The 25,325-nt window shown below is 43.7% G+C and overlaps 1 long non-coding RNA gene across 1 annotated transcript; it reads right to left on the reverse strand.

Annotated features, from left to right (window-relative positions):
• Nucleotides 1-293: 293 nt before the first annotated feature.
• Nucleotides 294-25,325, reverse strand: LOC116664824. Its single transcript, XR_004321302.1, has 3 exons — nt 24,834-25,325; nt 4,038-4,101; nt 294-2,372 (listed from the first exon to the last, which is right to left on the reverse strand). It is a non-coding gene; the product is annotated as an uncharacterized LOC116664824 (long non-coding RNA).

Genomic DNA, 25,325 nt, shown 5'->3' on the forward strand with positions numbered 1-25,325 from the left:
ATGGTAAAGTAATAGAATGAGATGAAAAGGGAGGTTGCAGAGCTAATGAAATAAACTTAAAACCAAAATACTGTGATTACAGATATAAGAAATAAATGAGAAAAGAAAATAATAAAATAATCATGGCTAAAAATCAAATTAGCCTCACAGAGGAGAGACTTAAGGTAAGATATAGAGAGAAAAGACACAGAGATTGAGGCAACTAGACAGAATGTCACAGAAAGACAGAGAAGTCAAAGATGTTCTAACTTAAGGACAATCGATGCCCCTGATGTACAGATCTCAACAAAAGGAACTTCAGATTATTCAGAGATATAATACAGGAAAATTTCCCTGACTCGAATGAAAAATTCAATCTGAAGATTGAAAAGATGTGTATATGCCAGGAAAAAGTTGTTTTAGTATAACCAACATTGACATATCCCATTTAAGATTCGGAGCTTCAAGATTTAAAGGGAAAAAAGTTGCTCAGACATTCTGGTAGAAGGAAAAGATAAAAACAGATCACTTTTAAAGGAGGGAAGAAATCAAGCTGGTATCAGACCCCTTAACAGCTAATTCAATGCCAGAGGACAGAGGTTGATCTAAAAAGATCTGAGGGGGAAAAAGTATGACCTAAGAATATTACATCCAGTCAAACCAACATAGAAGCAACAGGCAGACACTCTCAAATATGAAATAATTCTGAGACTATGGCTCACCATGAGCCTGTCTTTTAAAGAGAAAAAAAATATTGGCAATGAAATCTAGCCAAGAAACAAGCCAAAATAAAGAGTTCTAGAATGCGGACGTCACATAGAGTGATAGATGGTAGGCACTCAATCCACTTAAGGAGAGAAACAGGACTAAAGGGAAGATAGGATAAACAAACACTGGGAGTGAGGAGAGGGGAGAAGGAAGGTGTGAAACAGTAGTACTCACGTCATCTCTTACAGTTTGGAGTAAATCAATTCTATCTGAAACTGAAATCTGATTTCAAAAACTATAGTAAATTCAACCTCTAATGGTTATCATCATTTACAATTTTTCTTTTTTTAAACTTGGAAGAATATTTTAGAAATTAACGTCTCTTAACTCAGATATAAAATATAAAGTTGCCTTATTAGCACATCTCACTTAGATGGTAAGGGAATGAAAAAGGGGGAAAAAAGAAAGAAAAAAAATTGGATATACAAATACATTCACACTAAAGTAAGAAGAAATACTTATAACTACCACGGTCCTCATTTGTGTAACCTGTCACACAATGTAGCTGGTACTTATATAATTTTGTTTTCTTAAATTCCACATCCCCTTTTCCCTCAGCAAGCATCTCAGCTGGTTCTTGCCCAACGGGGTGACCAAAACCTTCATTTCTGAAGTATTTGTGACATTAATAACCCTGCCTGCATTGCACTGTAATTTCCCACTAACTTTTATCACAGGACATGGTAGTTCTAAGAGGCGCCCCTGGGATCTCCTCCATTGCAGACACACTCTCCTCACCCACACTGTGAAGTAGCCAGTCCACAATTCTATCAAGCCAGCTCCTTCTGGGTAATGGGGACTATGCTAAGGCCAGTGAGTTCCATGAGTACAAGCCAATTGTCTCACTTCATTTGCAGTGAAATGAGTTTCTGGTCAGAACTGATGCTGTGTGGAATACCTTGACGGTGGCTAAGGCACTCTGGAAGTCCACAGATGGTAGTTTTGGCAGAAGTACTGTGGGTAGGAAGGGCGGAGTCATAATCAGAATAAGTGATCTCATAAGAACAAAACTCTGCCCCTTCCTTGGTGGAAGGGGCCCAGTGTTATTGATCCGTCACCAGGTAACTGATCACACTGGGGAATACTGCTGTATCAGGGTGTTGGCCTCTGGTGCTGGCAGACTGGGCACTCGGCCATGGCTACAGCCAGATCAGCCTTGGTGAGTGGAAGTCCATGTTGCTGACCTATGCATAAACTTCGCCACTGACACTGGACAATGGCTGGAGTGGCTGGAGAAGCAGGCTGACTGACAACCATGGAATGACTCATTCTACCTGATTATTAAAGTCTTCCTGTGCTGAGATCGCACCCTATTTCCATTCAGAGAAATCTATTCGTCCACATGTTCCCCAGATCTCCTTGCCACCAATTTCCCAGTCACGGTTCTTCTAAGTCCCTGACCATCCAGCCAAACAACCATTAGCCACAGCCCATGAACTGATGTAAACCCACACTTCTAGCCATCTCTCCTTCCAGGCAGGACAGATGACCTGGTGAACTGCTAAAGTTCTGCCCGCTGGAATGATTTCCCTCCGTCACTGTCCTCTCGGATCTTCCCACAGTGGGACGTAATGCTGCATCCGTCCATCCTGCGTGGGTAGGGTCATCAGTTAGGGTGCTCTTGCCTGCAAGGAACACAATATGCAACTCAGAGTGGCTTATCCAATAAGGGGCACGTTGGCATAAAATGCACTGTTGTAAAACTCTTTTGAAGAATAAGTAAAACCTTCCCCGAGGCAGAGCCCCTTCCCTGAGCACATACCACTTGGAGAGCAAATTCAAAAACATAACTGGGCCTCGGAAAGAAAGAAGGTAGGAGGGCCGTGAATGGATATGATGGTCCAAAAATTAGTTCAGCAAATGTTAGCTCCTGTTCTTTCTGGCTGGTTTGTTGTTGTTTTTCTTTATAATTGTCTATAAGGTTTGACATTTTTGTTTTATTATGGTTAAAAAAAAACACATAACATAAAATTACCACCTTAACAACTGTACAGTTCAGTAGTGTCTATGCACATTTTTGTATAGCAACTCCCTTCTCCCCGCTCCGCTGGCAACCACCATTCTGCTTTCTGCTTCTGAGAGTTTGACGACTTTGGATGCCTCATCTAAGTGGAATCACGTGGTATTTGTCTGTTTGTGGCTGACTTACTTCACTTAGTTTAGCACCATGTCCTTAAGGTTCATCCATGTTGTAGCAAATGACAGGATTTCCTTCCTTTTCAAGGCTGCAACTATTCCTGTGTGTATGTGTGACTGAGAATCACATTTCTTTATCCATTCATGCATCAATGGACATTTAGGTTGCTTCCACCTCTTGGCTATCATGAACAACGCTGCAGTAAACTTGGGTGTGCAAATATCTCTTTGAGACTGTGTTTTCAATTATTTTGGATATCTGCCCAATAGTGGTATTTCTGGATCATATGGTAATCCTATTTTCAATGTTTTTGAGTCAACTCTATACTGTTTTCCATGGTAGCTCCACCATTTTACATTCCTACTAACGGTGCGCCAGGTTTCCAATTTCTCTGCATCCTCACCAGCACTTGAGGGTTTTTTGTTTGGTTGGTCAGCTTCTTTGTTTCGATTGTGGCCATCCTAATGGTTGTGAGGTGATATCCCATTGTGGTTCGAATTCCCCTGATGATTAATGATGTTGAGCATCTTTTCATGTGCTTGTTGGCCATTTGCATATCTTCTTTGGAGAAATGCCTATTCAAGCCCTTTGCCTATCTGTTAATCAGGTTATGTGGGTTTTTTGGTGGTGAGTTATAGGAGCTCTCTATATATTCTGGATATTAATTAATCCCTAATCAGATATATGGTTTGCAAATAATTTCTCCCATTCTATGGGCTGCCTTTTCACTCTGTTGATTATTTCCTTTGGACTTGAACTTTTTATAATTGAATATATCATCTCAAGGGAAGACTAAGAAACTATCTCAGATCAAAGGGGACTGAGGAGACATAAAACTAAATACAATGTTCTATCCTGACTGGTTTCTTGAAGAGGAAGAAGACATTAGCAAAAAAAAACTGGTGAAATCCTAATAAAATCTGTAGTTGAGTTAACAGTATTAGATCAATGTTAACCTTTTAGTCTTGACAAACCCACCATGGTTATATAGACGTTAACATTAGGAGAAGCTGGGTGAAGGGTACAGAAGAACTCTGTTCTATCTTTGCAAATTTTCTGTAAATCTAAAATTACCCCCTCCCAAAATATGTATATATTTATATAAATTAATAACTCATCATCTAACATAAAATAAAATGGGATAAGCACTTACCCTTAGGGTTGATGAGAGGATTAAGTGAGCTGGTGTCAGTGAAGCATTCACACAGGGCACACAGCTAAAAGGGCAATAAATGCAAGTTATTACAATAATTGTTACTTTCCCTTCAAATTCTCTTCCATCTCTGGATTCTGTGAACACTGCTACTTGGTGGCGGTGAACATACTTACAGCTTCAGTTTTTGGGGAAATAAAGTTGCAACACAGTTTCACTTGCTGGCTTCCTACTAAATATGACATAGAGCAGTTCTGTTTCCCCAACTCTATTTCCTTATTTTTCAGACCACAAGAAAGATTGCCCAACAACACACAAGTTATCTGAGAATGTGAAAAGCTCTTTGAAAAAAACTTGAGAAGATTCTACCCAACTTCTTCATCTTTTTCAGGCATTATTCCTCTACCCCATCCCCCTTTTCTTTTTCTTCCTTTCTTCCTCCCTCCCTCCTTCCCTTTCTTTCATTTTCAAACTCTTTAGAGTTGGATGGCAATGTCTTCTCTTCCCCCCCAAAAGTTGTCTAAACCAGCAGTTCCAGTCTTTTCAATGTCAAGATCAAATTAACTTTTTTTAAAAAAGAAGAGGCTGGGGGTAATTTACAGTTGTCAATTCGTTATTTAACTTGTAAGGGAGGTTTTAGTTTTTTAAATCCCTATTACTTTCAACAACATTTCATTAAAGTGCCTTCAAAGGAAAGGGCAGCTTAACACCAAAAAAAATAAGAGGGGCAGAGTCTCAAAATAAAGAGTCTTCCCAAAAAGTCAGAGCTGCCAGCTTACTCTGCTGTGTCAGAAATTTTTAAATAACAGAATATCCTAAAAAGAGTTAAGCACAAAGAAATCCCAGCATAAAATGTTACCTTAAGATATTACACAGCGTTTTCATTTTCAGATTGTAAACACTGCATGCAAGGAAAAGAGTGCATAAAACATGCATATACGATACAGTTTAAAGAAAAATAATAAAATACACAGCCGTGTTCCTACCACCCAGTATAAAACAGAAAATATTCCTAGTACTTCGAAAGGCCACTTCTTCCTCTTCTGTTCCCAGAGAAATGCCATCTCCTGTAGTATTTAGTGATCATTTCCTGTCTTTTCTTTATATTTTATCTAGAGACCATGTCTCTACCCCTGAACAAGGCATTGATTTGTTTTGCCTGGTTTTACCACTGCTGTGGAAGGAATCATACAGCGTGTGACTTGCTTTTTTCCATGCAAAACAGTGGTTTCTCTTGCTACAAGTTTGGTGTGTGGGGGTCTCTATCATGCAGGGATCCACAGAGGAGCTAGGCTGTCTGGCTCACTCCTGCAACAGTCATGGCTGACAGTCCACTTACGCCTGTGCACGCAGACAGAGAGAGAGTGAGGCTCCCAGCGTCCTCACTGTGTTCTTTGGGGTAACAGACTCTGGGGCTGCAGTGGCTTCTATGGGGCAGACAGGCCAGGGGCCCTGATGTGGGCTTCAGGGGCTGGTCACCAGCTGGTCACTTCACTGGAGAGGCACAACTTTAGGCTCTGATCACCACCCAGCAGTCAGAAAATCATCTGCAAAGTTTCTGGGAGCAGGCAGATTTCACAGACCCACCCAAAAGCATGAGCAGGTCTTGGGAACCACACACTGGCTGTTCATAACCTACTAGTTTAACACCCTGCACACCGTTTCCTTCACCACAGGTAAGGCTAGGCCCAGGAAACTTTCCTTAGACCCCTGAATCTCTCTAAGATCCCAAGATACCTGTCTCTAGTAATACAGTACCTCACGCCCCACCCAAGACCAAAAGAACCAGAATTTTGCATCTTAGCAAGATTCCCAGGTGACCGATATGCATGTTCAACTTTGAGAAGCACTGGCCTAGATCCTTCACTGTGTGTGTGGTTTTTAAATTAATATTTTTACTGAAGTGCAACACTGATAGAGAAAAGTGCTAAGTCACAGCGGTATCATTTGATGAATTATCACAAAGTCAATCCACAGGTGTACCCAGCACCCAGTTAAGAACCTTCACCGGCGCCCTCGAAGCCCCCTTCCCCACGTGCCCTCCATAGCTAACCCCTGCTCACCAAAGGGAACCCAGACTCCGGCTTCTAACAGCACAGGTTAATTTGGTCCACATGTGTTCGTTCAAGTGGAATCATCTCGTATGTGTTCTTTGGTGTCTGGCTTCTTTTGTTCAACATTACGTTTGTGAGATTCTAAATCCTTCACTAGGAACCCCAACTTTCCGCTGTGTACTTACACACTGGGTCCTGGTCTCTCTCCAGTTTCCTGCATCTCTCATCTCCAGAAAACTGTCATATTATTAAATAAAGCCCTTTATTCAAATAAATATTTATTGAGCATCTAGACTGTGCCAGAGATTGTGTTAGAGGCTGAATCCAGAGGCGTGTTGCAAACTGAAACCTGTTTCCAGGAGGCATCTTGCCTAGGTCGTTTTCGGGGATGTGGAAGATTCACACTGGTATGTGAATTCAGACTTTGAAAGGAATTTATTACCAGCCCTAAAAAACATCCTCAGCTTCAGTTTAGCACACAGCTACCGAGTAGCAGCGGGGCTTCTCACGTCTTTTGAACGCATCATAAAACCGAGGTCCCATTCATTTCTGGCTTGATTATTTCCACTTTTTGTCAAAATGTGATTTGGCTAAATATTAGGATTCTCCCAGCTAAAAGCTCTAACTCTTTCAAAAATGTCTTGGTGCTTGTGTTTCTCGAGGCCTTCAGAAGGAAATTATGCGTAGATTCTTACCCCGGGCTTCCCCGAGGACATCTGCGGTGCTTACATCCTCTTGTCGACTTGGTTCACTGTAAGCATCACTACGGGACCTACAGCCAGTCACTTCTGTCTGGGCCTCAGTTTCCTCACTTACAAAAAGAAGGAAGTGCATGACATCAGAGGGTTTAACCTGAAACCCCCAGAATCGCTAGGGAATTCCTTCATCCCTGGAAAGTACATGCATGGTTGTGGATGTGCGTTTTGTGGAAGAGAGCCCAGAGTTCAACAACCGCCCCCTCCAAAAAGGGAAACGCCATCACATCAGGTGACCCCCAAGAACCACTTTGGCACTTAATATCCTGCAATCATGGGGCTCCTTGTGTCAACAGAAGGGCTTGAGTTTGCTTCGCGTCTGGCTCCTGCTGTATCTTGAAAAGAAAAGATGGCCTTGCTTTTTCCCTTCTGTAGATTTTTCTGCCTTAATAGAAAGGATACTGTAAAATTGCAGGGCCACACAATAGCGTCTCTCTCTGATCTCTACGGGTGCGATAACATCAAGGGTCAGTTCTTTTAAAATAGCCTGGCCTTAAATTGAGTCCCTTTTTTTCAATATGACCTCAATCTGGTTTCTATCGTGTGGAGCTGGCTTGTTTCCTAAACACTGTATCTGTTGTAACCCTCATCATTGGCGGGCCTGGCTCTCATCACCAAATAGATGTGAACATGCCCATCCATTCTGAACAGTTCAACAACCCCGTTTTCTCCCCCTGGTGAAAGGGCTCTGCGGCGGCCCCGCGTGGAGAAACGCACCCGGGTTTGCCTAACCAGGCCCGGGCGAGCCTGTCACCTGAGCACGGGAGTGAAACAGAACCCTTCCCACCTCTCTCCGGCCAGAGCTCGCAATTCCACACACAATAATGTAAGATGACACATTCCCTCTGTGTGGCTGGTTCCCCTGGTAGTGCCCTGGCAACAATTTGAGCCCAAAGTTTTCATTACAAACCGCCTTGGTCAGGATCCGGAACTGTCTTGTATTCCTTACAGGGAACAAGACATGCTAGCCTTGTAAACAGTGTTCCTCATAATTGTATGGATTTCACTGGATGAGAGAGGTGATTTCAGAACTCTTCTGCCCTCTGCAAAAGTCCTTCTCTGCTCTTGGTTATCTAAAGAAGTGGAGCCCCACCTTCAACCCTTGCTCCCGAAGTGTGGGCCTCAGACGGAAGGGCAGCATCAGCCTCACCTGGGAGCTTGTGGGAAATGCAGACTTTCTCCGCCCCACCCCAGGCCTCCTGGAGCAGAATTGGCACTTTAACCAGCTCTCCAGATGATTCCTAATCACAGGCATATAAAAACCTGAGAAGCGCTCCGGAGGAATCACCCCAAACCTCACTAGTAGCCGACACCTCACTTATACGATGCCTGTGACCTTACCGCAAATAATTAATGATCAGTAAACGGGAGCCTTCTTCCTTCTCCCCCTGAAAACCCAGAGGACCACCAGGGTGCATTAAGGAAGGGAGGGGAGGAAGCAGCAGCCCAGAAGAGAAGAAACTTGGAGAGAAGAAGGAAAAAGAGGAAAAGCAAAGAGGGAAGGGGGGAGGTGGGGGACGGCAGGCAGAGTGAGGGCCTACGTGTGTCTGTCTGTCTGTCTGTCTGTCTGTCTGTCTGTCTGTCTCAGCACTCCCTGCACAGGGGCTCCGCACCTGCAGCCTATGGATCCCACCTTCACACCTCTCTCCAGCCACGTGCTGCCTCCTAGGTGTACCTATTTAATAGTTTAAAAAATTGGCTCACTTTTCAACTCTGATTACTTTTGAGAAGATTTTTTGTGCTTATTATATTTTTTTCTAATACACATTAAAATAGATTCATGGCTACTAACATCTTGTTAAATGTTATTTATAAGCCCACCAGATGATCTCTGGTGATGTGGGGGCTACCTCTGGGACACCTGCCCCAGGGGAATGACTGTCCCAGTGGTACAGGAGGTCCCTGAGAGCTGACACAATATGGAAGGGGTTGGGTCCACATTCTCACGTTTGTAAACTGTACTGTGGGACATGAGGTATGGTATAATAGCTCTTTTTCAGGCTAACGCAGCCAATCAGACTTGCAGGGCCACTTATCTAGAACCTACTAAATTTTATTTATTTATTTTTAAACATTTTTTATTGCTTTATAATCATTTTACAATATTGTGTCAAATTCCAGTGCAGAGCACAATTTTTCAGTTACACATGAACATATATATATTCATTGTCACATTTTTTTCTCTGTGAGCTACCATAAGATCTTGTATATATTTCCCTGTGCTGTACAGTATAATCTTGTTTATCTATTCTACATTTTGAAATCCCAGTCTATCCCTTCCCACCCCCCGCCCCCTTCTTTTTTTTTTTTTATTAATTTTGTCTTCTTATTTATTTTTGTTGGTGGGGAGGTAATTAGGTTTATTTATTTAATTTTAATGGAGGTATTGGGGATTGAACCTAGGACCCTGTGCATGCTAGGCATGCACCCTATCACTGAGCTATACCCTCCCCCAGAACCTGCTAAATTCTTAAGGGTACTGGCAAGAACTTGGAATAAAGATCATAGAGTAACAAGCAAATGTTCACTCAGTACTCCAGGTAACTCAAGGTCCATTAGGTTTACTAGACCCTCACAGGTGGGCTCAGAGCATGGACACGAAATAAACCAGAAGGCCTCATCAGGCTGTGGAGTGTGGCCTAAAGGGCACTGGGGATTTCTGATCTCCTGTAAGTTATTGCCACCCCCATCCTTTACTCTGTCTCCACAGAGCGTTCAGCAATTTACAGAACTCGCTCTTCCAAATGTATTTTGAGAAGAAGGGAGATGCAAAAACAAGCCAAAGATATTACGATGTGAACACACCAAGGTGCCACCTTTTAAAAGAAATAGAGAGAAACCAAAAATACCAATAGAAAACAATAAATAACTGAGAGGCCAGAAACACATTCTAGAAAGGAAGTTAGCAATTATTTTACTGTGTGAGTCAGCAGCAGTTCTCAGGAATTTAACACCCATTGGAAGGCGTCAGTCGTTTCCATCTCCCCTGAGAACATGACATAAAAGGAACAGATTCAAATCATAGCAAGAGCGCAAAGCAACTTTGACTTGTTGGGGCTTTTAGACTCTGATCCAAACTAACAAAGGAAATAATGGGCTCGCTTCAGAAGATCTTTTTTAATGGGCAGTTTATAAAAAAAATCCTGCCCCCCACCCCCCCGCCCTGATCCTATTGTGGGTTAGTGCGCTTCTGACTGGATGTCAGGGGTGAGTCCGTGGATCCTTTCAATCCAGTTATAAAAAGCTTCTAGGACCTCAGTTCCAGGCCTTTCTAGTGGTACAATTAATTCCATCACATTGAATATTGCTCGTGATAAGTGAGCCATCAGTGGACTCAGCCTTTCTGTGATTCATGTTCCCAAGCTTTCAAGAAAAAGGATCTTCTTACAGAGCCCTTTGTAAACAGACTTTCCACAAACTGTACACAGTATATTAATTGCATCGTAGGAGGAGGGAGAAACAAGCTTTACTGTAAAATTGAGACTCTTTTGTAAATTCAGAGTTTAGAAAAAGCAAGATAGAAGAGCCCACCCAGGGTAAAAGAATGAATTAGTCTCGTGCACAGGACAGAAATGCAGGGCGGTCGGCAGGTGCCCGATGCACGTAAGGCCGTGAGCACAGGGCCTTGCCGTGAGGACGCGGGCAATACACTGCAGCTCTTAGAGCACCACTATTGGCCTTATTTGGATCTTGCTATTGGCTTAACCTCCACTTGTACACAGGGGCCGGGGGCACCAAGGGTCAGTGTTTCACCTAGTGCTCACCAGTCTCTTCTCTGCCCAGGAGCCCAGGGTGGTTCACAGCTCAGTTCCCCAGACCAGCGCCCAAGTTCACCCTGGCCATCGTCTGCCAGTACCTGGGTCAGGCCAGCCTCGTCCCTCCCTCCCTCTCCTCCACAGAACTTTAGCTCCTTCCTGCTCAGGCCTTTCCCACTCTCCTGAGAGCAACGTGGTAAAAACAGATGAGTCAAAAATCATTTGTTATTGATTGGGGCCGAAATCTGGGTTGAAGATGGCTGTGGAGGAAATGAATGAGTCCACAGTCCAGCCCTTGGTCCTCTGACCTCTCCTCCCTGCAACATCCTCTGCAAAGTACCCAACAGTCCATGGCCCACACAGCTCATGAGCATGGAGGATCCTGCCCTGCCTCCACAAAACTCTCCAAGCAAGTATCTGAAACTACACGGCAATTATCAGATATCTGGCCTACCAGAATAAAATTATATACATTTTAAGAAACATTTAACATGGAAGTCTGATTTTATTGCTTTTGGTCAAAGGCCAGAGTAAGATTACAGAGCAAGGAACAGCACCATGTAATCCTGAGCTAGAGAGTCAGAGTGAAGAACATTTCAGGGGAAGTTTCAAAGGAGGAATGATTTCTGGGTCAATCTAACTGTAGCGTCTAAAATAACTTCAGCAGCCGGCTCAAAAGATAAACTCTAAAAGTAATGTGCATGTCTATGTCAAAGAAGAGGAAACGGACCTTCTGTGAGATATATCTCGAGTGAATACTGGTTAGCATTATTCCCAAGAATATTTCGGTGAAAAGAGTTGATGGACAGGAAGTCTAGATCTGTCACTCATCAGTCAAGGCTGCCAAGTGGGAAGTGGGTCCCAGAAAAGGCTTGTCTCAGATCAGGGAGAGACGAAGTTGGCCAGGATGCATTTTGCTCAGGTCTAGTCATGTCAAACACTGTGTCCACCATGGCCTGCCTGAAGACTCAGCCATAGACACGTGTGCTGCGAAGCGCTGTCTTCTTTCTTATGCTGCCTGGTGCCCTTGCATGGGTTCATCAGAGTCCACATAACCCACCCCCACAAAACAAGGCTGAAGTCCTAACCCCAACTACCTGTGAATGGGACCTTATTTGGAAACAGGGTCTTTGCAGAAGTTATCAGGTTAAGATGAGGTTGTACTCAGTTAAGGGGGTGTCCTTGTGAGTAGAGAAAATGGAGCTGGAAACAGACACACAGAGGGAAGACAATGAAAAGAGAGGCAGGGAGAAGGCCATGCGACCACGGGCAGAGACTGGGGTGGTGCATCTACAAGGCAGGACCTCCAAGGATTGAGAAGGGAGGCTCCCCTAGAGCCTCAGGGAGAGCCTGGCCCTGCTGACACCTTAATTTCACATTTCTAAGCCTTCAGAGTCATGAGGGAATTCATTTCTGTCGTCTTAAGCCCCCTGATTTGCGGAACTTTGTACAGCAGCCCTAGGAACCTAATACATCCTCAAAGTGCTCTGGCCTCTCCTGGAGGTAAACCCTTATTCCTCCCGGGCCACGTAGGTGCACACGCCTGGGGATAACCCCATGGAGTCCCCAGTCGCAGCTCTCCACTCAGAGCTCCCCAGACAAACGCAGACATATTTTGTGGATAACTACTGAACTGCAGATGTTTTAGCTTTTTTGTTTTCTAACTTTTATTATGGAAAAAAATTTTCACATTCACAAAAATAGAGCAGTCTAATCAATCCCATGTGCCCATCCTCCAACTTCAACAATTATCCACATTTTGCCCATTTTATTTCGTCTGTCTCCCACCCAAGTTTATTTTGTACAGAAGGATGCCTGGAGCACTTTAAAGCAAACTCCACACATCATTCCAGGTCATGTGTAAATGCTTTAGTCTAAACTACTTTAGACACTTTTTTTTTTGGTCATCTTTGAGTATTGTGCATTTTATTAGTTATGTAAAAGGAATGAATAACATTTTATGTCTGGCTCATCTGCTTTTCTTTTCCTTTTTACAGCTCAGTGGTTTTTAATAAATTCAGAGTTGTACAACCACCACTACCATCTAGTTTTAGGACATTTTTTCATCACCCCAGAAAAGAAATCCTGTACCAACGAGCAGTCACTCCTCACTCCCCCTTCCCCTCCAGCCCCAGACAACTACTAACCTACTTTCTATCTCTATAGATTTGCCGATTGTAAACATTTCATGTAAATGGAACCATCGTACAATACGTAGTCCCTTGTGTCTGACTTCTTTCACTCAGCACAACATTTATGAGATGCATCTATGTTATCACATGTACAAATACTCCATCCCTTTCTCTGGCTGAATAGCAGTCCATCGCATGGATAGACTACATTTTGTTTATCCATTCATTAGTTGATGGAAATCTGGGTTGCTTCCAGCTTTTGGCTAGTATGAATAATGCTGCAGTGAACACTTGTGTACACGTTTTTGTGTGGACATATGTTTCCATCTCTCTTGCTGATTTACCTAAGAGTAGAATTGCTGGATCATAGGGTAACTCTATGTTTAACATTTCGAGGAACCATCTAACTGTTTTCCAACGTGGCTACTACCATTTACAAACCTACCAGCCATGGAAGAGAGTTACTCATTACCATCATTAAAAAATATGTATTATAGCCATTCTATTAGGTATGAAGTGGCATCTCATTGTGGTTTTGATTTGCATTTCCCTAATAACTAATGGCGTTAAGCTTTTTCAGGTACTTGGTATAGCTTCTTTAAAGAAGTATCTCTTCAGATTCTTTGCCTGTTTTTTAATTGGGTTATTTGTCTTTTTAACTGTTGAGTTGTAAGAGCTCTTTATATATTCTGGATACCATTTCCTTATCAGAAATAAGATACACAAATACATTCTCCTGTTCTGTGGGTTTTTTCATTTTATCGATGATGTCCTATGAAAAAAAAAAGTTTTCAGTTTGAAGAAGTCCTATTTATTTATTTTTTTTCTTTTGTTGTCTGCTTTATCTAAGAAACCACTGCCTGACTCAATGTCACAAAGATTCACTCCTTTGTTTCCTCCTAAGATTTTTATGATTTTTAGCTCTTACATTTAGGTGGTGATCTTTTTTTCTAAATTGAAATACAGTTGGCTTACAATATTGTATTAGTTTCATGTGTACAGCAAAGTGATTCAGTTACATAGATATTTTTGTCAGATTATTTTACATTATAGGTTATTACAAGATATTGAATATAGTTCTCTGTGCTACACAGTAAATCCTTATTGTTTATCTGTTTTACATGTAGTAGTTTGTATCTGTTAATCCCATACTCCTAATGTATTCTTCACCCCTTCTCTTTCCTCTTGTTAACCATAAGTTTGTTTTCTATGTCTGTGAGTCTGTCTCTGTCTTGTATATAGATTCATTTGTATTACTTTTTAGATTCTACATACATGTGATGGCATATAATATTTGTCTTTCTCCAACTTACTTCATTTAGTATTATATTCTCTAGGTCCATCCATGTTGCTGCAAATGGAAAATATTTCATTCTTTTTCATGGCTGGGTAGTATTCCATTTTTATATTTATATTTACATATGTATACCACATCTTCTTAAACTAATCATCTGTCCACAGGCACTTAGGTTGTTTCCATGTCTTGGCTACTGTAAATAGTGCTGCTATGAACACTGGGGTGCATGTATCTTTTCAAGTTACAGCTTTCATCTTTTCTGGATATATGCCCAGGTGTGGGATTGCTGGATCATATGGTAGCTCTATTTTTAGTTTTTTAAGGAAACTCCATACTGTTTTCCATAGTGGCTGTGCCACTTTATGGTATAATCTATTTTGAGTTATTTTTTGTATGTGATATGAGGTAGGGGTACAAGTTTATTCTCTTGCATGTGGATACAGAATTACATTTTAATCCTATTTCTTATTAGCTTGTTCTATGACAATGGTACCTCAGTTTTCCATAAGTTATCTTTTAGATGATTTTCATCAGACCAAACTGATAAAAAAGAAAACCCTAATGAAGAAATATTTTAAATGAGGAAGTGGTTAGCCCTTCCCTCGTTGCCTGTAATCTATAATTCATTTCCCCAATTTTAGACTTTTCCCCTTTTCTTGTAACATTCCACAATGTAGTCCAGCACTTGGTTGACTCTGTCAGTCCTAACTCTACAAATAAGTTCTGCCCTAAACCTCAGTTATTCACCTTAAAAATTCAGTATAATTAAGACTTTGGGTATAAACCATGTTCCAGCCTTTCTGGTAAATCAGAGATAAAAAGATGAGTACTCTTTCCTCAGACAATTACAGCCTAGGTGGGAAGAGGAAGGGCACATACACAAATAATAAAATGGACTGAGTATGAACACAGGATGGAAACAGTGTCCATCCATATGGGAGGGTTGGGAAGACACAGTGAAGGGAGGGGACCAGAGCAAAGTCTTAGAACTGGGCTCAGGCAGGGAGTGCCAATGTCTGGTGCCGGCTGGGTAAGGACCTGGTGGAGCTGGAGACCAGGCACCTCATCTACAGGGAGTGTTCCCCACTCATCCCCAGCAGGTCATATCCCTACAGAGGTTGACCCAGGAGAGCCAGACTTTCAAATTTTTTTCAAGAGAAGCTGGGGGGAAAAAAATCTGATTTTATGTGTAATCCCTCATTTTTTAAAAAGATGTTAAGTAATTTGTATTTTAAAAACTTTACAGCTTTCCTCAAAAAGCTTAACATGGAATTACCATATGACTCAGCAATTCTACTCCTAGGTATATGCCCAGAAAAACTGAGAACAGGGACTCAAACAGGTATTTTTATGCCAATGTCTATTGCAGCATTATTCACAATAGCTAAAAAGTGGAAACAACTCAAGTGTCCATCAGCAGATAGATGGATAAATAAACTGTGGTATAGCTACACCATGGACTATGATTCAGCCATAAAAAGGAGTGAAATGTTGATACATCCACAATCACATGGATGAACCTTGAAAACGTTACACTAAGTGAACTAATCCAGACACAAAAGCACAAACATTGTGTGATCTCACTTCTATGAAATATCTAGAAGAAGCAAAGTCATAAACAGAAAGCAGATAAGAAGTTACCAGGGGCTGGGGAACTATTGCTTAATGGCTATAGAGTTTCTGTTTCGGGTGATGAAAATGTTTTAGAAATAGATGGTGGCGATGGCTGTGTAACATTGTGAATATAATTAATGCTGCTGAATTGTACACTTAAAAAATGGCTAAGATGGCAAATTTTACATTTTATATATTTTAACACATACACACACACACACACACACACAGACTCAACTCTAGAACAGCTACAGAGAATGCATCTGGGATTACTATGTGAGGTGTGGGCACCACTTTGGGCTTTTAAGCTCAGAATGATTAATGCTGGGCCCATCATGTGCACCAAGCAAGGACTCAGCAATAATGCAAACCTCTACCCTAGACACTGGGGTGGGGCTGAGGGGGTGGATAAAGTTAAAAATCTATATTCCTTATCCTCCAGGAGATTAAAGGCTAGAAATAGACTTAAGAGTAGGAATACAGCAGTGCCTTCAGGAGGTTCCAAAAAAGTGCTTCAGGAGATTCAGAAAGGAGATCACACCTGGTCGAGGGACTCTCCAAAGGCTTCATGAAGATGAGGGAACTGAGCTGAGCTTTGAAGGACAGGTAAGGAGGCAAGGCTGCCCCAGAAGCTGTAGCATGAGTCAAGGTTTAGAGGAAGAACAACAGAGGGAATACTCAGTATGGAGCCCAGTCTGGCTGGAGAAGAGTCCACGTAGAGAGGGAGCTGATGAGGCTAGAGGAGATCAGGACTAGGATGCCATGACTGCCAAATCAAGAATCTTCCACTTAATTTTGAGCAGAAGAATGAAGTTCTCAAAGCTGTCCCTGAGACTGATTGGCTAGGCATCAGAGTATGAAAAAATATTGAAAAGAGGAGACAGAGGGTCCCGAACAGCCAGGGGAGAGGTAAGGAAGGCCTGGACTTGATTAGTGGTCTTGGGATGGGAGTGATGGGGCAAGTGGGGACAGGGAGGGGCTCCTTGGGGAGGGTAACAGAGAGAAGCTGACGGCTGCAAAGGAGAGGGAGGGTCAGAATGGGGCAGAGGGTGGTGGCCACGTTACATAAGGTATAGCTGATTTTCAACTCATTTAACGTGAAGATGAGAGAGGGGTGCGTGTTGAAGGGAAAGGTTTTCTGACACTATTTTCATTCTGGTTTTGGCTGTTTTTTAGGTTAGGAGAGACTGAAGGAGTAGAAAGAATTGGTGTCCTGGCGGGGACTGGAGTTTGGAGAGAGAAAGAAGAGTGGAGTGATGGATGGGGCAGAAGAAGATACAAGAAGGAGCAGAGTGGAGGGACAAGGGTGAGGATGATGCAGGCAGAAGTGAAGGGGAAAAGGGTGGGAGAAAGTAAAGAGAGACAATTTTTCAGTGGAGAAGAAGGAAGATGGCTTCATATTTGTCAGTAAATTAAGAAATGAAGCCACCTGCTTCAAGAGACAGGGCCAGGAGTGACTCTGATGGCTCAACAATGGTACATCTACTGCAGAATGTGACACAGGGAGCCCACAGAGGAGGAATTAAATGACTGCCAAGTGTCACTGGGGCCCAGGTGATGCCGGAGAGCACACATGTATAGCAAACCCGCCCTGTGGCCCAGCCATCAGCGTCTGGCACACTAAGGAGGAGACTGGAGAAAACAATGGTGTTGGGTTGAGGGGGGGCGGTGCTGGAATGGATTCTAAATATGCTTTGGATTCATGTAATAAAAATCCAAGGACTTTGTATAGGTATAACTGAATCCCTTTGCTGTACACCTGAAACTCATATTGTAAATCAACTACACTTCAATAAAAACTTTTAAAAATCTTAAGAGGGAGGCATTCTTGGATCATAGAAGGCATATCTTTGAAATGATCAACTATGGGGTTTTCTGAGCTTTGCAAGCAGCCTAGAGTGATGGGGAGACTAAGAGATCCAGGGACTGAAGGTCATGATGAGTGGAAGTGGGAAGGACAGGAAGAGGTTGTGGTCCCAAAATATTTGGAAAAGTCAGAACCCCTTAGGCCAAAGATGCAGTGGCACTAGTGGTTCATGTGGAGAAGGACTTTCAAGCCTGTGTGCGGGCTCAGGTGGATTCAGTGCCCCGGCCATGTTTGGTGATGTCTGTCAAAGACAAGGGAAAGGAGAGGAGAGCCAGGATCACAGCCTGTTAATCCTATGAACTGTGGTCAGGGGGATCCTGAGCTGAACAGGTGGGAGGAGGAACAGTCCTGCATGTTTAGTAAATCTTGTAAGCCTAAAGCCCCCATAAGTGAGAGCAGCGTCTTGCAAAATGAGACACCATAGTTAAGGAGGTCTGGAAAACGAGAAGGGTGGAATGTTCAGATGGTCAGTATCATGGATGTTCAATTCCTTGGCAGTGATGGCAGTCAAGAGGGTGGGACACTACTGGGAGTACTTCCTTGAAGTCGGTAGATGGACCTGGCGACCACAGGTGATATAGTAAGAGAACCCAACACAGGTGCTCAATAATTGTTTGTGGAATGAAAAGAAGCATCTCTAGGGAGCAAGTAGCACACCATTCCGTCCTCCTGCCCCCAAGTCAGGGAGCTGACAAGAAACAGAGCCAACTGCTGGGAAATGGCACAATCGGGAGACTGGCGGGTGGATGCGAGCAGAAATGGGTCTGGGGAGGTGCGGGCAGACCCAGAGGAGCTGGGTCCTGAGGGACCGCAGAGGGGCAGCTGCTCCCAGCACTTAGTATAAATTCCAGTTGATACACGCACCACTCTAGGGAAGAGCATGTGGGTAACACAGGGAAACCCATTCCCGCTTTAATAAAACAACTCAGAGCACAGGTCCTCCGTCTCATCTGTTCTGTGAAAGAGGCTTCGTGAAAAGAGAGCAGTACGAGAGAAATCAAATGCAAGTCAGGGGTCTAATCCCAGCTGTGCTAACCAAGTCTGTGCCCTTCCGAATAAATGCCAAGTGACCTCATTCATTCATTTATTCGCTCGCTGTGCCTCAGTGTCCTCATTTTACAATGGGCCTAAATCTCTGTTCTGCCCATTTCATGGTAATGCTCTGATGATAAAAATGAAAGCCACTTCAAAACATTTCATATTTAAGCACCCCAAGTCACCTCATTGCAATGAATTTTAGATCACTATCCCTTGTGCTTTAAAATATTGTGTAATGTGTTTGAAATAAATGGGTCATCTGCTGGGGCTTAGAATTAGCTGTGATCCAGAAACCTGGTCACATGCATTACAAGTGTTGACCCCGCACAAAAGCGAAGTGTTGTTCACACCCGCCGCCTGCTGCCTCCTGTCCTCACGCAGGGAGCCATCTACACAGCCCCCAGTGCTTCACCTTGTCTGGCTCTTTCTGGAAATAGACACATGGATGTTTTGTTACTAAAGCTGCCTTCTCCTCAGAGCGTGTGTGCTGTGCAGCCACGAGGAAGGGAAAATAGAAAACCTCTAAAACAGTAAATGATCATTCTCACCCAGACCGGGCTATGTCATTCTAGACAAGTCACCGAACCCAGCTGTGCCTGGGTTTCTACAAAGTGTCCCAGAATGATGCTGGTGGGAGACACCCGCAGAGCTGGAAGCGAGGGGCTCCCGCTGTGAAGGAGGAACAGGGACACTTCAGTTTTAACTTGAGTGGATTCAAGAAAATCAGTGTTGGGAAAGCGGCGAAGAGGAAAATGACTTTATGCAAAAGTGAAGTGGGACACAGGGCGAGAGCTGTGCACTGAGGGGAGGACGGGAGCTGGGCTGGAGGAGACCCTGAGATCCCTGCCTTCTCAGGATGGCCAGATGAAGATGAAGAAGGATCCAGTTTTAAGCATAATACGGCCTCAGGATGACTTTTCAACTTGGGATCCTGCTGAAGGTCAAAGGGGAACAAACATGGTGAACTCTAGGCCTGGGTCCACACCAGGGGGTGGCACTGAGAACATGGGGGGGGGGCGGTCCATGTTGAGAACACGGGGATGTCCTTTCCATTAGGGCTAGGATAGGGGAGGCGCTGCCAAGAGATGTAGACCCGCCTAGTTGAAAAACTCTCCTGAAAAAGGAAGAATCCAACAGCTGTGACTTCATGAATACATATAGTTCTTGCTGAGCAAGGGGAGAGAGGAAAGAAGGAAGAGGAAAGGGTGACACAAAGCCAGAGAACTGAAAGAACGCCCATGGGCCTGGAGAGGGGCAGCATGTAACCACCAGAGCTGCTGCCAGTTCGCTGTGGGAGCGCCGTCCAGCTGGCCGGGGCTAAGCGGGCCCCGGTTTTAGACAGGTCCCCCAAACCACCCTGTCTTCCAAATGTCAGGATTCCTCCTCTTCTCCCAGTGTCCTGAGGGCTCAGCACAGACGGGAGCAGGAAACCCTTCAGGAAGCAACAGACCAGGACGGGACCCTCTCCTCGCTGGCGCCGCCCCCGCCCCGCAGCCCGGGAGGCAGCGGCAGGGGGCCTGACTCAGCCTGCGCTCGGTTCTCGGGTGGGCAGGCCCGCGCAGGGTGAATCACTGGAGCCCGAGTGCTATTCTGAGCGCCGCCAAGGACACGGATGCTCTTGCTGGCATCCTGGCACCCTTCACAATCTCTCTCCTTCCTTGTCTGGCTGCCAGGAGACGGGTGCTGTAGGAACTGAGTATTTTTGGATTTTTATAGCCCAAGACAAAAACTAACTCTTTCTATTCTTCCTGCAATCCCTCTCAGTTCCTGGAAATCACTAATAGGAGACTAGGGCTGAGAGCCGCCTCCATCCAAGCACAGCTGAGGTGGCCTTACTGAGAAGCAGTTCCAGGAAGGGGCCAGGGAGGGCAGAGCAAGGCCTACCTTGTGGATTTCCCCAATGAATCATCTGGCTATTTATTTTGATTGAAAGTACCCCAGAAGAATGCAAGTTTAAGTTCTAAATTCTACCAGGATGCATCAGACTGGTACCTAGAGCTCTGCATAACTGAACAGCACTTGGATTAATTTCTCCATCTTTCCGGCTCCCACGCAGCCCATGATGACTCACATCCACGCAAGCCGTATAAAGAGCTGAGTGCTACAGAGACTCACCAAATGCTACTGGACTCAGTTACCAGGAAGTTCAATAAGAATGAGTCTTTGTACTGTCCTCATACTCCTCTATTAAATTACAAGAAGGCCCACAGGGGAAGTCAGCTGTCCTTCGTCCTCGCACTGTGTCACAGACCGCTGGGGATGGGCGTTTGGAAAGCAAAGTTCACGCCTCAGGAAGATGAGGAATGTAGTACACTCCATCAACAAATATTTATTGGGTTTGACGAAGGGCACGGGGCAGGGGTTACAGAGATGAAGGAGACATCCCAAGAAAGATTAAATCTGGTAGGAGAGATAAGACATGTACATAAATCATTTTAAACAAGCACAAGGTCCTATAGGATAGGAGAAAGGAGAATACTCTGGTTTGATGAAAATCAGGCAGGATTCATGAACTGTGTCTTGAAGAATATGTAGAGTTCTCGCAAGGGAGGACACAGAGGTGACACCAAAGGTGCAGAAACCTATTCCATTTTTCAACAAGGATGCAGGGAGACAGAGCTGGAGAGGTAAATTGGGCTTGGACGTGCTTAATGACATGCTTGCAAGCTTGGACTTGATCCAGTGGGTATGCAGACCTCACTGCAGACCCTCAACAGGGTGAGAGTCAGGATCAAATCAGTCTCCAGAAGCTCAGTTTGGAAGTTGCCGGCAGGATGGATCAAAAGGGAGAGAAATCAGAGAAGTGTTTTAGTTCAGGTGGGCGTAGTGAAGGCCTGGAGGAAGCAGTGACAATGGGGAGGAGAAAGGAAACATGCAATTACACAGAGCCTGAATTTTCACTGGATGTGAGGAAGTGAGACGGAGAGAGGGATATCAAAATGACTCTGGAGAATGAGGAACCACCAGAGAGACGTATTTTTTCAACTCAAGAAGATGGTTTCAAGCCAGAATGACTAAGGAAATGACAGTGCCGTGAAAAGGCCTATGGATCGAGGAGAAGGCAGAGATTTGGGGGCTGGTTCTCCCTCGTGAAGGCTGAGAGGCCATGTAGATGCCCAGAACACAGTCACAAATCCTTACGAGGGAGATCACGGTGGAGAGAGAGATGGGGGATCATCCACACGGGGTGACAGCAGGAACCGTGACACAGCACAGAAAAGCATTCTGAAGGTAGAACTAACCAAAGGAAGCCCTCTATTTGGAGAATGGAAGAAACAGAAACAAAATGGGGCAAAGCAAAAAGGATAAGTGTTTACTGAGTCCCAACCATGTGCTTGTGCTCAGAGATCTGCATACACCACGATCTGTGAAGCTTTACAGATGAAGAAACTGAATCTCAGGTTAGTCCACCAAACAACCCAGAGGCCACATCAGAAACCCAAGAGTCATTTTCTCCAGATCCATCTCCACCTCTCACAGCCAATTGCAATGTGTCTTGTTAATTTTCCATTTGAATCTTCCTTGATTCTTTTCCTCCAACCTTACTCTAGGCCTTCAGTGCTTCCCTGCTTACACAGGAACCTCCTGTCTCCAGGTCTCCCAGTTCATGGTCTCATCCATCACCAACTCATCTCTCTCTCTACTGATCTGACACACAAATCCAGTCCTCACAAAGCCTTCAGAAGCTTGCCAGGCCCCTGAGGAGTTGGCTCTGCTAACTCTCTGGGATCAGCTCAAGCCCTTCACCTGCAAGCACCCGACACCCGAGCCTCACAGACCTACCTGTGGTTCACAGAATCCAGCCACTTCCCATGTCTGCATGGGTTCCCTCTCCTCCAAGACTGTCTCCTACAGTTGTTCAAGAGCAATGCAGGCATCATCTCCTCAGGTTGTACCGAGCTCCCCCGGGGCCCATTTTCTGTCTCACCCCTGCCCTGGCCATACCCCCATCACGGCGCTCATCACACATGACAGCCTCCCCCACTGTATTAGCAGTAGTTCAGGGACAGGGATTTTGCTTTTATACACTGGTGTCTAACACTCAGCATTTTTTGGTAAAATTAATAAAACAATCTACTCAAACCCAAGTCTGATTCTGAGGTTCACATTCCTTCTACTATGCTATAAAGTCAGAGAATAGAAAGAGAAACAGGATCGTGTAGGATGACAAAAAGGGAAGCAGCTCCCTATGGAAAACCCACAGCTAGCATCATACTTACTGGACGCTTTCCTCCTAAGAGGAGAAGCAAGACAAGGACAGCCGCTGTCACCGCTTCTGTTCACCATTGTACTGGATGTTCTAACCAGGGAAATTAGGCAACAAAAAGAAAGAAAACACATCCAGATTGGAGAGGAAGAAGTAAGACTGTCTCTAATCCCAGATGATGTGATCCTGTCTATGAAAAATTCTAAGAAATTATTAGAACAAAAAACAAATGCAGCTAAGTTCAGGATATAAGATCAATATACAAAAATTGGGGGGAGGGGAGTGGGTATAGCTCAGTGGTAGAGCACATGCTTAGCATGTGTGAGGCCCTGAGTTCATCCCCAGTACCACCATTAAAATAAATAAGTAAATAAACCTAATTATGTCCCCTCAAAACAAAAACAAAAATAAAAAATTTTAAATATATATAAGCAAAAATCAATTGTATCTCTATATACTAGCAACGAGAAATACGAAATGAAGCAAACAATTCCGTTTACAATAGCATCCAAGAAAACTTTAGGATTAAATGTAACAAAAGAAATACAATACTTGTATAGTGAAAACTATAAAACATTATTGAAAGAAATTAAAGAAGACCTAAATAAATGGAAAGACATTCCACATTCATGGGCTGGAAGATATTATAAATGTTGCCATATAATTAAGAAGGCAGTACTCTCTAAATTGATCTATAGAGTCAACACAGTCCCTTTCAAAATTCCAGTTGCCTTTTTTTTTTTTTCCCAGAAACTGACAAATTAATTCTAAAAATCATGTGGAAATGCAAGGGACCCAGAATCACCAAATGAGTTTTGAAAAAAAGGAACAAAGTTGGAGGGCTCACACTTCCTGATTTCAAAACTTACTACAGAGCTGCAGTAACCAAGGACGTGTGGTACTGGCGCAAGGAGAGACATACAGCTCTACATAGATCATACAGCCACACAGATCAAAGGAACAGAATTGAAAGTTCAGAAATAAATTTTTACATTTATGGTCAACTAACCTTTGACAAGGGTGCCAAGATCATTCAATGGGGAAAGAATGATCTTTTCAACAAACGATGGTGGGACAACTAGATATCCACATGCAAAGAATGAACCTGGACTCTATCTAATCCCACATACAAAAATTAACTCAGTATGGATTACACACCTAACTGTAAGAGCTAAAATAATAAAACTCTTAGAAAAAAGCTTAGGAGTAAATCTTCATGACCTTGGACTAGGCAAAAATAGCATATATATGACATCAAAATCAAAAGCAACAGAAGGAAAAACAGGTGCGCTGGACATTATCAGAATTTTTTAAGTTTGTGCTTCTAAGGATATCAGCAAGAAAGCAAAAAGACAATGCACAGAATAGGAGAAAAATGTTCTAAATCATATACCTGGTAAGTGACTTGTATCTAGAATACACGAAGAACTCTTACAACTCAACAACAAAAAGACAAATAACCCAATTTTTTAAAGGGCAAAGGAGATACATGTCCAGGAAGATAAACAACTAGCCAATATGCACACAAAAAGGTTCTCGACCTGATTAGTCATTAGAGAACTGCAAATCAAAACCGTAAGATACCACTTCAAATCTGTTAGGGATGAATAGAACTTTAAAAAGACACACAGTAACAAGGGCTGGTGATGATGTGGAGAAATTAGAACTTTCACAGGTTGCCAGTGGGATTGTAAAATGGTGCAGCCACTTTAAAATACAGTTTGGCAGTTCAACATGTGAAATATAGTGACCATATGACCCAGCAATCCCACACCCAGGTACACACCCAAAAGATCTGAAAACATACATCCACACAAAAACGTATACACAAATGCTCTGAGCAGCATTACTCGTAACAGCCAAAAAGTGGGAATAACCCAAATGCTCACTAACTGTAAATAAACAAAATGTGCTGTATGCATACAATTCAGTCATAGAAAGGAATGAAGTACTTATATATGCTGTAGCCTAAGTGATCCTTGGTCTCAGTTGTACCCGCGGGATTTTAATTTGTGGAGCTGACTGAGTGACGCCAAGGAGAGGTCAATGCCACAGAAAGAAGTTTTTTATTACTCACAGTTCCTGAAAGGAGGGCACACCACACCCACAGGGCCACACGGGGAAGTTCCGGGTTGGGTCAGGAGGCAGGAGGAGCCAGGAGAGCCTGCGCCAGGGCCTGGACCGTGTTTTCTGCGGGCAAGGCAAGGCAGGACAGGTAAACAGCTTAGGACCGACTAGTCTGGAAAATGCCGGCAGGCTTTGCTAAGGGCTGTCTCTTAGTTGTCTGATACCTGGCCCTCCGGTGACGCAGGGCAGGGGAAATATTGGCTTGATGTGTGAGAGTCTGATAAAGAATGGGGTTGGCTTGCTGTATGGGCTCTGGACCAGATCGTTTGCATATGAAAAGTGTGCTGCAGGGCGAGCCCTTCGCTATCTCCAAGAGCTGGCTAGTCCTGGGAGGGGCAGCCTCTGCCCAGTGAGTGAGGCCACGTGTGCCAGAGCATCAAGAATACAGAAAATAAGGCGGGGAGAGGGTACAGCTCAAAGTGGTAGAGCACACGCTTACCAT

This window comes from Camelus ferus, chromosome 7 (genome assembly GCF_009834535.1).
Source record: "Camelus ferus isolate YT-003-E chromosome 7, BCGSAC_Cfer_1.0, whole genome shotgun sequence".
NCBI lineage: Eukaryota > Metazoa > Chordata > Mammalia > Artiodactyla > Camelidae > Camelus > Camelus ferus.